The sequence below is a fragment of the Anabas testudineus genome, chromosome 22 (genome assembly GCF_900324465.2).
Source record: "Anabas testudineus chromosome 22, fAnaTes1.2, whole genome shotgun sequence".
In the NCBI taxonomy this organism is placed as follows: Eukaryota; Metazoa; Chordata; class Actinopteri; order Anabantiformes; family Anabantidae; genus Anabas; species Anabas testudineus.
The window spans coordinates 19260235-19274463 of record NC_046630.1 but is presented as its reverse complement, the minus strand read 5'-3'; positions in this window follow the sequence as shown (position 1 = coordinate 19274463).

Genomic DNA, 14229 nt, shown 5'->3' with positions numbered 1-14229 from the left:
TAACCAAGATCATCCTGCTTCCCATTTCCCAATACTAATATTTGATCATTTTAATTATGCATCAAATTAATCAAATGTTTGAATATTTGTTTATCATATAGGAAAAGGAAAAAAAAGAATATAAAATAAATTATCATTATGGCGCTGAACAACATGATAAAACTAATGGACACAGATGGAGACTCTATAGATCTTATCCCTCCTCACGCCAGCAGCTGAAGAGAAAATTGCCAACGCCCACCTGCAGTGGGACCTCTCATCTGTCCAAACCAAGTGTTTTCTCTCAGGTCTGCATACGCAACATGTACTGCGGCGGTTTGGGCAGGATCTTTCCCTTCCCTTTCCTTCAGCCAGCTCAGGGACAAGCAGGGTGCAAAGCCCAGGGGTCTGCGCCCAATTCACATAAGCTTGGGTTACAATACATAACAAAGTTCTGTTTCATTGATGCACAGGTCAGAGCGAAAGCAGGAAATGTTCTTGTCCCACTGGGGAGACAAACAACTCGGGGGCACAGACCTGCAACCACAGCATAGCCATGGAAAAGCCTCCAGATGGCAACAAACATTTAATCATTTGGCAGACGCTTTTATCAGAAGCAACTTACAAGGTCCAGGCTTAGATGGGGTTAGGGGGGGTAAGCTTAGGAAGGCCTTGCCTAAGGACCCCTACTGGAGGTGTGCCACAGCCAGGATTTGAACCCCATGGAGGGCAGCGATGTTACCACTACACTATCCAGCCAACAAACCAGGTACACGGTAGTTCCCAGGCCAAGAGAGGCCACGCATTACAACTGCGACTCACCCAACAATGTGTGAGTCACAGAGGAGTACATCATGCCCCTCAAATAAAACTGAACAAATGAACATGGGGACACCCATGATACAGTCTAACATATGCCCTTCTTGGCTTCTTTCTCAGCTGACTAAAGCTCCTTCAAGAGAGCATGGAAACGGGGGCCAAACAAACCCTTGCTGCTGATGGGACCTTCCAGCAGCTCCCTCTGGTATCCGGGACATGTGGTGCCAGATCTTGCGGTTGACCAGCGTCTGCGAGGTGGCCATCCGGGCAGCGGCCACCATGACGGGGGCACAGGGAGACAGGATTGAGCTAGCCGTCTAGCTGACCCCCTCACAGACAAAATGTTTGCCGCCGCCACCTGATAGCCGCACTGATGTGACCTGTCAGCAAGGCCAGCCTTCAGAATATCCTTGGGAGAGGGAGGAAAACAAAAACGCACTTGGCACTGTAAAGGGAAGCAAGGCTGGCCTCCAGCGGAGAAACGGTGGAATAGCCATCCACCATGAAGCCATCCACCTGTGATGGGAAAGTAGGTGGAAACAGGAGCCTTAAGTTTCTGAGGGGCCTCATGGGCAGACAGGCCTCACTGGCAAATAAATAAGTCATAACAGCAGAAGAGCGAGGTCAGACCGGCACACAGTGAGGTGTCTGCCTCGGGTTGTACCAACCTGGTCTTTTACCAGCTCTCCTGGGGATCCTAGGTCAGGACGGGAGCAACAAGAAGAACACAGTGTTCAGCCGCCAAGCATATGATCTCAGGCAGAGGGGTGGATGATGAAGCCAGAAAGGCATGTTCCCGCGTAGGAAGCTCCTCTGGGGCAGACCACATTGGATCCTCAGCATGTGGAGGATGCGGCAGCGTACCAACTGGGGAGGGGCCAGCAGAGAAGCTGGACTTGTCTGAGTCCAGATGCAGTGAGTGCTGGAACTGATGCAGACTTGGCGGTGACTGGAGGATCTGAGACCGGAGCAGGGGAGGCTACAGCAGAGGGATTGCTGCTAGGTGTCTTCCCAGCACATGGTGAAACTCTCTGTTTGCTGCCAGCACTGCTCCAAAGACAGCCGCCTGCAGAAGTAGCAGGAAGTCTTGGGCATCAGCGCCAGGCCAGCATGCTCCGATCCCATGTAGTCCAAACAGTGGGGGTGAAGGTCATTCCCGAAGATAAAGCCCGAGCCACAATCGGGACAGAAGTGGGTCTTGCTGTTATCGCAACTGGAGGACATCATGCTTGTTCTTCTTCTCGACAAGGGGTAACTTTCTGTGCTGTCTGAAGTAAAGAAAAGGGGAAGATCTTGTCTGACATACATGTTATGTATACAGACAGAGACAACTTGGTTCGGTCAGATGAAAGGGCCCACTCCAGGAGTGAGTTCACTTTTTTTTTCAGCTGCTGAAGCAAGGAGGGATAAGACCCGTAGAACAAAAGCCCAGGGGTCTATGCACCAATGAAAACAGAACATACTGTCTCTACTAAGCAGGAGGGGCACAACCATTCAACTAACTGTTGAAAAACTGTAAATGTATGCTGTTATAATGATGGCTATAGCAGCTAGCGGCTGAATATTGCAAATTTTAATAGTTAAATATAATTTCTTATCCAGGAACAAAGATAATTGGTTCCAGTTTTTGGTTGTAATAATCACCACATGGGGGAATGGTGGAAAAGATTTAATGAATGTTTCTTAGAAATAAAAATATGACAATACAAATACTTTTAAAATGTACTTATATTTTTGATATATTTATATGTGCATTGTATTGGAGCAAAGTAAATTTGCAAGAATCCAAACTATACAATCTGACTAATAGGTATATTTAACTTATGATTTCTCTGCTGTTGATTTAACAGTCGTTTGGCAAATGACCGTTGAATCACTTGTAGTAACCAAACCACTGACAGTTGTCACCAGACTCATGCATGGGTTTTTGTGCCTTTGAGCTCTTTGTTTTGATGTTGCAGCCCATAAAGTTGCTGTTTTAGTGCATTCTCACTCTTACTATAAATAAGGGACCTCCAGGCCATAGAGACAGACTCAGAACAAAGGATGAGTGACAGAGCCGTCCACGTACTTATAGAGTATGTATCGATTTACTACTCTTCTCAGTGTTTTACTTGTTTTACTCATCAATGAGTTATCAGGATGAAGTGGGTTATCAGTGAATCACAGCTTTACAACTATTATCTCAGTCACAAATTTGGTTTAGCCATCTAGAAAATACAATTCAGTGGAGTGATTTGATGGGCACTGAGGGCTAAAAAGGAATTGATTTGAAACCCTTTCTGTAGTGTTATTACACTTTAGTGATAAAAATTTAACCCTAATTAAAATGTTTGTTTTTGAAATAACTTGACATCAATTCATCTTTTTCTTACGTCTCTGCGCCAGTGATGGCCAAGACCTGAGACAATATGTTTTCAGGTTGTCCAAACTGTCCAATTGGTATGGCCACACAATTATTGTGAATTTGATACACTAGGAGGTAATTCCTACCTTTGTCACCTTGGAATCAATGACAAACTGATTATATTTTGGTAGCCAAAGGTCAAGGTAACTGGTAAGTTATTGAGGGCCGAAGGTCAAAGGTCACAGTCACCTCATGTTCATCCAGTTTGTATTGTGAAGGTGATGATCTCTCGCTTTGAAATAGTTTCTTCAAATTTGGCACAAACTGTATGTTTGGGTGAAGGATGAACTGATTAAATTTTGGTGGTCAAAGTTCAAGGTCAATGTGACCCCATGTCTGAGAGTAACAATCAGACTATAAATGGGAAGAGCCAGAAGTGAGAATTTACTGAAGTGTCCGTACAAACAGTTCTTGATTCAGAAACACAGACTGGTCTGTTGCCATTTAGCATCTGCATGAGTTTAGTAAAATTGTTGAGATTCCTGACAGATATAACATTTTACAACACACATCCATTCTCTGATTTCAGTTCAACATAACTAAGACAGGTGAAAGTTTAGAGTCATCATTGTTTTGCCATTGAGGATAAAACCAAACTGAGTCAGTCTAGGTTAATAACAGTGTTCGTGGAAATCCTTCAATGATACTTCTGTCAGACTGTTATCAGTCAGGCCACATAACTCTCAAGACTGAAATAGGAGCCTTAAAACCTTCAATCAAATTTAGCAGGATCATATTTACCTAATTCTCTCCACAAGTTTGGTAAAACAGATACGTTGCATTTTGAAGAAAACTTTTTAACAGCCCCATTACATTATTAGATGACGTATTAGTTCATTTAACCATTAACAGCTCTGGTGCATACATGTCCCTACAGATTAAACATTTACACTGTGAATTCTCATTTGGGAATTAAGTGCAGTCAGCTTATGTGTTTTATTAATTTAATTCAAATATCTAAGTTTTGTATTTTCAAGCTAAAATAGGAAATAAACATGTAGGCACAAATGTGTGATCATGGGTCAGAAAACACCTTTTCCTCCATAACTAAACATTTAGTTAAAGTGTGGATTTATTCCCCCATGACTGGTTCACAAAGTTGACCACATTTGTTTCTTTAACCATGGCAACAAAGATTGTGTAACTAAGAAATGGCAAATTACAGTATTTGAACTATAACTAACTGACTTGGCTTTGTACCTCAATATAAGCAAACTGTGATGATTTTTGTGATGATGAAGGTCCAGTATGGCAGCTGCCATAAGCACTCGGTCTTGTGGATCGTATGAGAGGGTCGAGACAAAGAAATGATATACTTTTTTGAAACTATAGGACGTCTTAGTACAGCAAAATGTGAAAAGAATGTTTGCTAACATGAACTCCATATCTACTTAATACATTTGTGGCCTTTCGGCTCATTTCTGCTGCCACCAAGTGCCCAAAACGTTCTCTACATTTAAGACTAGACTTAAAACGTTCTTTTTTTTATAGGAATATAGGTTAGTGTGCTGGGGGAGCTCTACTGATACACTGAGCTCCTCTCTTCTCTCTTATATGCCACCTTTGCATGTCATTAACTTTGTCATTTCTCTCTCTTGTAGTTGTGTTTCCTCCTCTCTGTCTACCTCTGCCTGGAGCTGTACATCTCCAGAATCCAGTTGACCTGCTTGTTGTTGTTTTTGTTGCCTTCTGTTCTTTTCTCTCTCCTCTTTCCACTCACCCCAACCAGTCGAGGCAGATGGCCGCCCACTCTAAACCTAGTTCTGTTGGAGGTTTCTTCCATTAAAGGGAGTTTTTCCTCTCCACTGTCTTCTAGTTTCTGCTAAAGTGGGGTTGTTCTGTTTTCTATATTATTCTGTGTACAGTTATATTTTGTAAGGTCTTAATCCTTAAACACTGTAAGGTGCCTTGAGATGACATCTGTTGTGATTTGGTGCTATATAAATAAACTAATTGAATAAAAAAAAAAAAAATCTAGAATGTCCACGAAAAAAAACATAGTGTCAAAGCAACTGTATTTTGAACGAGGATTTCATCTGGACTTAAAAGCACGTTGAGGACATGGTCAGTAGTTAAGTGAATTTAAAAGACAACAGGCCATCCAGCCAGCTCGCTGGTTGATGTTTTACAGCCTTTACAGTTTTTACTTTGTACTGACTTCAGATGGAATCAAGTGTTTTTGTGTGAAACTGGTAGAAAACGTTGTGTTGCTGTTTTTCCATATTCTGCTCCAGATGGAGTGACCCACTTACTGAGAGAGAGAGGCTCTGTGCCATTTCTGGTGACTAATACCCCCTCCACCCACACCTCAACACACACACACACACACACACACACACACACACACACACACACACACGCACACACAGTAAGCTTTATTGCTGTGTTATCTGTCTTGTTGTTTCTCTGCGTTTCTTCTCTCTGATGATTCTGTTTGTTAAAAATAAAGACGTTCGTGAATAAATGAATGTTGACAGTGAACGTCAGTGCCTGTTATTGTAGTTTTACATGTTCAGAAACCTTCAGTCCAGCACTCCACTGCTGCCTGATGCCACTTTTTGTGATGAAAATCAAGACCTTTAAAAGCCGTTTTATTACTCCAAATCCAACAAAAGGAACTTTTAAGTAAATAGAATATTTCTCTAAACTTCTTTTCCCTTTAAGAAAACCAGGTGCTGCCTTTTGCCCCAAGACAAATTTTCATTGTGAAATCAGTTCTCCAACCTTGCTTCTTGCGCGTTTATGCCACATTTAATATGTGTGTATTTAATATATTTAATTTTTTTCATTTTTTCATGTTTTCTGGCTGAACACCAGAGGACAAATCAGTTCCTACATTGCACACACAAACAGGGACCTCAACTCTATCGCTGAACAGTAAACAGTTAAACAACTATTCCATATATTGTGTATAGAGAATTTTCACTTTCAAGTGTTGGCCATTGGACAAGTTGCCATTTTGCAGATCACAGGTGCAGGCACAAGTGTAATTCTTTGAAGACGTTGTGGATAGAGACTTTATGATATCTGATTCAGTGAAGACTTTCATGTATTAGAAAACTGCATGATGAGTTTGAGCGCTTGCTGTTTTGTGGTCTGCAAATCAGTCAATTATCTATTAATCACCTGTCTCCATACTGTCTCTGTCTTTACTAGACATTATATGAGCATAGTTTGGTTTCGATGGGGAGTGCGTAAAACTTGCACAACACTGTGCAAAACTCAACCCACCTTAATACACTGTGCAAAAGCAAAAGCAAACATCCTTAAGAAGCAACTTCTCTGGTCCAACTCTTCCTTCTTGTGTAAGCATTTGAAACTGTCTGAAAAGAGTATTTAAAGCTCCTGCACTGCAGCCGACCTCAGGTCTGATGGTTGGAATGTCGCCAGCTCTGAGCCCCACCCCCACACCTGGAGGGAGGTCAGCATCCATCCAGCCAGACATCTTCACTCTTCATTAAATATTCATGAGACTTACCTGAGGTGTTGCTGAACATGTCTAATGCCCAGAGCGGTGCCATTCGGAGGTGAGTTTCTTAATGCGAGAGGTCTCAGTTGGAAAACAAGACAATGTGGTGGATCATCAGCTGAGCTGTCAGATCACCAGCAGGATACACTGGCTCCAGAACAGCATCTACTAACAGTTCAGATGTGGCCCTTGGAAAGTCCAAGAAAGACATCCAACATGCAGTTTACAGCAAGTAATGCTACAGACTTAGTCTGCAGGTTTACAATAGTTTAGAAACTTATACAAACCTACAGACTAAGTCAATCTCAACTCTGATTTCTAGTGGCTCTCGCTGTAAAAAGACACAGCAGATTCACAGTGATGCACACAAACATGAGTGAAGCTGAACTAAAATCACTCAACCTAGAGCAGAATGTACAACAGCAGTTAGAGGAAAAAGGAAGCTATGGATAAGTATTATGTTGAAAATAAAAACAGGAAAGAATCCCTTTTGACTGGCCTTATGCTTAAAAACATCTGAGGTTAAAAAGAGAAATCCACATGTTTTATTGTTCTGCCTTTCTCTGGTATTCACTGGTACATCAGAGAAGATGGTTTGTAGATGCACCCACACAGGAAATCCATTAAGACTGACTTGCTTTTTAATTCCGCTTAATTGATTCTGCTGGATACATACATTCATTGGAAACTGCAGTATTTTATGTAGTTTTATTTGCCCTAGCCGTAGTCTGCAGGGCGTGATGTCTCCATCCTGCATTTCCAGCTCATTTTCAGCGAAAACTGAGGCTGCGGTAGTTTGTTTTTCCACCCAGTGGTACCACCTCAACTTGACTCTACTCCACTCCACTTGCTTGGCTTTTAGTACCAAGTACTACGCTTTCCACTGCAATATAGTACCCCCTCAGTGTACCGGGTCGGTATAGTGATGTCACAAGCAACTACCATGAAACTGCCAACACACACAGGAACATTGGAGGATATCGTACAAATGTTGTTCTTGTTTCTCTGTATTTCTCAGCAAAGAGATCTTTTTTTTTTTTCCAGAAGAGAGTGAGAGCAGCAAGATGGAGAGGGCGCTGAAAAAGTCAAGACAGTTTGGAAAATACTGACCAATCAGCAATCTGCAGTGTTATCTCATGGTATCACCTCAGCTAACTTGGAACTGATACAAACATTGTACCAGGTACTTGCAACAACGTTTACCTATTTGAAAAGCAAAAAAGGCAAGTAGAATGGATGGATTGGAGTGGATTCAGGCCATGCAGTGGATCTTAATGCCTGAGTTAATGTTGCTGGTCTGTGGTATCATGGTATCAAGTGTGTTTTCAGGAGAGAACGCAAACTGTCAGTTAAACTGTGTTTAATCCACAGCACAAATATTTAGAATATCGTCCTTATGCTCGGCTCTGTTGTGTACTGCTCTGTCAGTTTTCGGGTGCCCTTGAATCAGGTCTCTTTAATTTAGATAGTTCTATTTTGATAATGGCACAAAAGTCACCAGTTGATCGCTCATTTTATTTGATTAGTTGGAAATCTGAAAAGTTTATTTTGAGCTGAACTTTTTTATTTATTTATTTATTATTTTTGGTTGAGGAAGAACCTCCACGCGCTGCTCTTTTGCTTTGTCAACAGAGTTAGTTGAAAACAACACGGGCTTGGACAGTTTCTCAGGTTTTAATATGCGTCTCGTTAGTCGGGATTTTTCCCTATTTCGAAATTCCGATTTCAGTTGTGTCACTCCGATGACTTCACTGAACTAATCTCCCCTACAAAGCTCCCTTTAGCCACCTGTGGGAAACAGATGTGAGGGAGCCTAGCAGCAGATCTGCTCACACTGGGGAACAATATGCTCAGCCCCACATGCCTGTGTGATTTGCCTTCTGATTGCTTCTCTCTCACTCCTTCTCTCTGTCTGTTGATGTTGTTGGCCGCCTCAAAGAGTTATTGCCTGTTACATAACCACACGCAACAATGGTCTTAGCATTGCTGTGAGGACACAATGCATTTTCTAGGCTCTTAGCTTGACCTCAGCCTAATTCTAATCATATACCATGTATCATATAAGGGCAAAGGTTAAACCTCAGCAGCCCTTTAATATGCTAATATGTCTTCACCAAGAAAATGTCTTCACACAGCCATAGAAATACATGCACACACACACACACACACACACACACACACACACACACACACACACACACACACACGCACAATGAAAGTTTTCAGCTCTCTTTGTTTGGTGTTTTGGTCGGATGTTGCTATGGCGACACAGGCTAGAAACAAAACCAGAGGTAGAAAACAAAAAGACAAGCATGACAGGAGACAGTAAAACATATGTAAACACTCCCAAACTCAATCTATGAGAGCTGGAGGGTTTTGTTGTGTTGCTTTTGAAACTCAACACTTTTTCTCCACCTCAGTGCATGCTGGGAGATGATCTGGTCTGTTTTTAACAAATGATGACGAAGTGGGAATCATTCCTTCACCATAATAAATAAATCGGTGAAGAAAACCGTTCGGATTCGGTGAACGAGCGAATAAATGTGAGAGGATGAGACAGGTGAAGCTGGCTGTGCTCAAGTTGCTGTTGTGTAACCAAATGTTTGTTTGTTCATTGAAGAAAACAACAGTTTTTACCTCAAGTCCACACAGCAGAAAAGACAGAAATGAAGAAACTGCTTGTATAGTCAGTGAGGAACCTGATGTAGGGATGATTGAGGGAGAAGATGGAGGTGTGCAGGGATGGAGGGATGGATGGAGGAATGTATTATTGGCTCTGTAGTTGTTTGAGGGTGACTCAGATGCTCCACCCACAGACACGCTGAGTCACCATGAACCACCAAGTACTGTGTGTGTGTGTGTGTGAGTGTGTGTATGTGTGTGTGAGTGTGTGTGTGATGTACCTGATTTAAATGTCAGTAAAGTGAGAATCTGACTCTTTCTCACAATTTTTTTCGCTCCTTCTGATTGGACGATGAGACTCTGAGAGGTTACAGCAGGAACACACACTTTAATCATCTGAAACATAGTGAAGTACCAACCCGCCTAGGAGCACTCTAGCCTTTTCTCTTCAGACTACGTTTCCCAGAAACTCAGCTCGTTGACTCTGCTTGCCGTACATTTCCTGCACATTTCCTCACGCTTCCAACATCTCAATTAGTCTTTATTGTCACCAAGGCGTACATTAGGTTTGCAAAAGGAAAGGAGCAGCAGTCAGTGACCCCCAACACACTAAAGCAAAGGCAGGATAAGGACAGAGTAAAGAGGAAGAGCATCGGCCAACACTGAAAAACAAAAGCATGACAAGAAACAAGAAGCCTGTGATCTCTGAAGCAACATGTAAATTAAATGTCTCCACTAAGAGTTCTAATAAACAGTATACCAGTCCCTCCAGGAATTGCAAATTCAACCAATGATTGTGAATTTTTCATGACTTTGCAATGTTGTCTCTGCAAAGAAGTCTCTGAATGCCTGGCACACACACACGTACAAGTGGCAAGAAAAAGTATGTGAACCTTTTGGAATTTCATGGTTTTCTGCCTTAATTTGTCATAAAATGTGATCTGATCGTCATCTAAGTCAAGAATATCAACAAATACAATGTGGCTAAAATAATAACACAAAAGAAATTCTGTTCTAGTTTTAAATTCCAAGGGTTCACATACTTTTTCAACTAGCACTATGAGGTTTCTATGGTTGTTCTCTTTTGTGTTATTTTTTTAGGCAGATCATATTTGTTAATACTCTTGACTTACTGTAGATGAAGATCAGATCACATTTTACGACAAATGAATGCAGAAAACCATGAAATTCCAAAGGGTTCACAGACTTTTTCTTGCCACTGAATATCACATAGATTGAAATTGAACTTCGACTGTCAGCCTAGTCCAAACTTTCACATGACTGTGGTTCTCTCCAGACTATATTTGGTTGTTGTTTGTTTCTGTTTGTGTTTAATGAGCGCTGACTCTGAGGTTACATAAAGCTTCTGTCTCAGTAAGAACAGAGACACACTGACAGGTACAGTCCTCGGCTGTCACAGCTCGTCAGACACTGCCACAGTGTGATGCCATGACCCTTTTTTTACGTTGTAAAAAGTGAAGGCCCTGCTGCTTTAAACTGACTAAGGGAGGAACTGAACGGCATCAGTAGGAACAAAGAATTAAGAATAAAACTGTTGGACATCCTGAATTAGGTGAGAGTTGACTTTTTTTATCCCATTTTTAATTATACTAAGGTTGAAAATGCAAAAGCAACATAATGTTAGTAGTATCCTCAGAGGAGGTGTGCATGGACGTCTGTAACTTGCTGATCAAGGCACAACCCCTGTGTTCATCCGCAAACCTTATTTATTTATATCACAGAATCCAGTATGTGGACTTCCTTCCAACATGTACCAATAATAAGTCAACAAGTATATTTAGCCCAGTTACACCATAAAAGCAAGTATTACTCACTTAGTAGCACACGTCCTTACCTTTAGTCATTTGGCAGATGCTTTTATCCAAAGCAACTTGCAAGTGAGGTACAAGGCACAACGAATCTAAGTCAAGAAGAAAAACATTAAAGTGCAATAGGAAGAAATTAATCCATTTCATAAGATTTTAAAGATTTAAATGCAGAGGAAGTTGTGAAGTTCTGTTTTCTGGCGTGAGGCTCCTTGCTGTGCAGATATTGAAAGCTCATTCCACCATCGTGGGACCACTGAGCTGAAGCTTACTTCATCTTTTGCACACCAAAACTGGTTTTACACACAACCGTAACATTTAGCTTCAACTGCTGTCTTCTTTGACTACCTCAGAGTGCACTAGCGTAGTACACCATTTTGCTTCTCATGCAGCAATTTGCAGCCAATGAAAATGGTTAATCTCACCGATGTGGTCCACTGCTGAGCCCACATGCTGAATAAGCTGAAAAGCTGCCGACAGGGGTCCAAGTTGTGCCAAAGGTGCAGGACGCGATGCAAAAACGAGAGGGGCCGACGCCCAGCGTGGATCAGCTGTGTGTGTGATGGGCTTTGGACTGAAACTTCATTACAGACCTTATCACCTAACATCATTAACAGTGAGCCACTAAAACTGGCTGAATGAAAACAAATCTCAGCCAGGTTCCTAAATAACATTAAAAGGCTTCACATCCACTGTGATGAAGACAAAATGTCTGAGTACGCACTCACTGGTAAACACATAGACACACACAAGATTTGTTAGGATGGATATTTTTTACAGTGTACCATTAAGAGCATCTCTACTACTGAAGAACTTCTGATGTGGAGTGTGTCAACCTCATACAGAGACACGAGGTCAGGAGATCACAGCAGACTAAGACACTCCTCCGTGTCCTCACTCCGTCCAAAAGCATCATTTCTGCAGGCGTCCTGTTTAGTTTTTTTTCTCAGAATAGCTACGGCATGTCTGAGGAGCCCATGTGATGTCAGTCTGGATTAAACTGTGCTGAGGTCCAATCTCGTTTTAGCTCTGACCTCCGGGCTCCAACACACATGACTTCTAAAACATCGATGCTGGAGCAAGAGTCCACTTAGCAGAGACACCCTACGGCAAACGACATTGCTTAACTCTCTGAGGTCCGGGGGAAAAATATTAGTGAAATATAAACTAAATTAACTTGTCACTTAATCTGGACCTAATTTCACTAAGATCAACTTATCCCTGACTGAAATGCAAAAATAATATTGTGAAACGTGTAAAAACACAGTAAATAATATTTCTACAATGGATTTTCTTCTTTATCTGTACCACGACACAGGTTTTAAACTAATAGGAGGAGCAGGATCAGCAGTAAAAATCCATACTGTACTGTACACTGTGTGTCTGGGTTGTGTATGTCCATGTTTTTACATAGCTTCCAAATTATCATGGTTGCACTGGACAATCCTGCAGATACACAGGCACACTATTGAAAATACTGCGCTGACTATGTTGTGGTATCATAAAGAATTTTTAAAAATAAATTCTATTTTGTTGTAAATTTACAGTTATTAATAGATACAATTATGAGGTTTTCTAACCAGTCTACATTTACAAAAGGTGTCCTTGACCTTTGCTGCAGAGATGAGCATCCTGTTTGCTTTCATCTTTTTTAACATGTGTCTATGTAGAACTTGACATAGGGAGTCCACGGTTACAGTTTATGTAACACAAGCACTGAATCCTTCCGTATGCACTCCTGCAAGCACATGTTGCAGTCCATGGAGGCTGCCATCTTAGGGAGATCACTCTTACCTCTGACCTGATCCACCCACCTGACACCTTATTCCTGTTTTCTCCATCTTTGTAGTCCGGCTTTCGCTCTGATCATCCTCCACCTACCTGTGAGTACCTAGTCTGTCAGCACTCAGTCAGTACTACCCTGTTGACGGCTCTACTGACATAATCTCTTTGCCTAGAATTCCTGATCCATCTGAGACACTCCTCATTCACTGATTCCTACCTGATCCCAGGCTTTTCTCCCTATAAACACCTGCCTTCAATAAAAACTCTTCTTATTCTACTACTTGGTGAAGCAGGTGACCAAGAACCTATCAGTCAGTCTTTGCAGGAAGGACAGCCGTGTCAACATTACTCTACTGATCAGGCTTTTATGGTGCAGTGGTTGAATGGAAGCAATGGTGTGGGAGACTTCTGCTTGAGAATTAATATTGAAAATGAGCTGTCATACCATCCCATGCACAGTGACTTTAACCTCTGTTCAGCATCTACGTCAGCAGAACAGCATTCTGTTTGCCAGCAGGATAAAATAGTGGTTGCACAAACTGTCTTTTCACAGGTTGACAGACTAGTCAAAAATAGTCTGCTCAGCAGGAAATCAGATGTTCTGTTTATGGCATGTATAGTTATTTATTTCTATAGAAGGTAAAGTTACTGTAAATTAGCACTGGTTAAGTCATTTGAAACATAAGTAAACAGTAGATTTGTGTTAGTTAAATAGTTGTCTGTGGAGATTTAGCCTCACTGGAAACATCTGAAGTGGGGTTCCCATGGTGACGCACATGTCTCAGTTTGGACGTGGACTGGCACATCTGATAAAATGGAATTCCATCTGTTCTGTGACGGACACAAAAAATACGTCTTAAAAAGTTTTCTGTAGGTTTTTTCATATGTAAACTCTGGACAGTGTTGGACAATCAGGTCACACATGTAGCATACAGTGGAAGATTGTCAGAGTCAGACGCGTTGCCACATGGGGAGAAACGCTTGAGCTCACTAAAAGCCTGTGTGGTGTAGTTGTGTGCGGTGGGCGTGATATAACACAGCAAAGATCACATTAGAGCAGCAGGTTTCTTCTGAAATATATGAACTAGCCCTTAATGGTTTGTCACATCTAATGGAAGAATGGGAAGCAGTCCTTCACATAAATTGTGTAATAACGGAGGTAAATAAGTAAAATAGTGTGCTGTAATGTTAGTGATGTAGTAACTGAAGGTCAGTCTGAAAGTCAGATAAAAACAGAAACAAAATCCTTGAAGAGGAAACAGAAAATCTGAACAGATACTCCTGTGTGGAGATATGAGATTTGTGTCTCTGTCATTAGCATT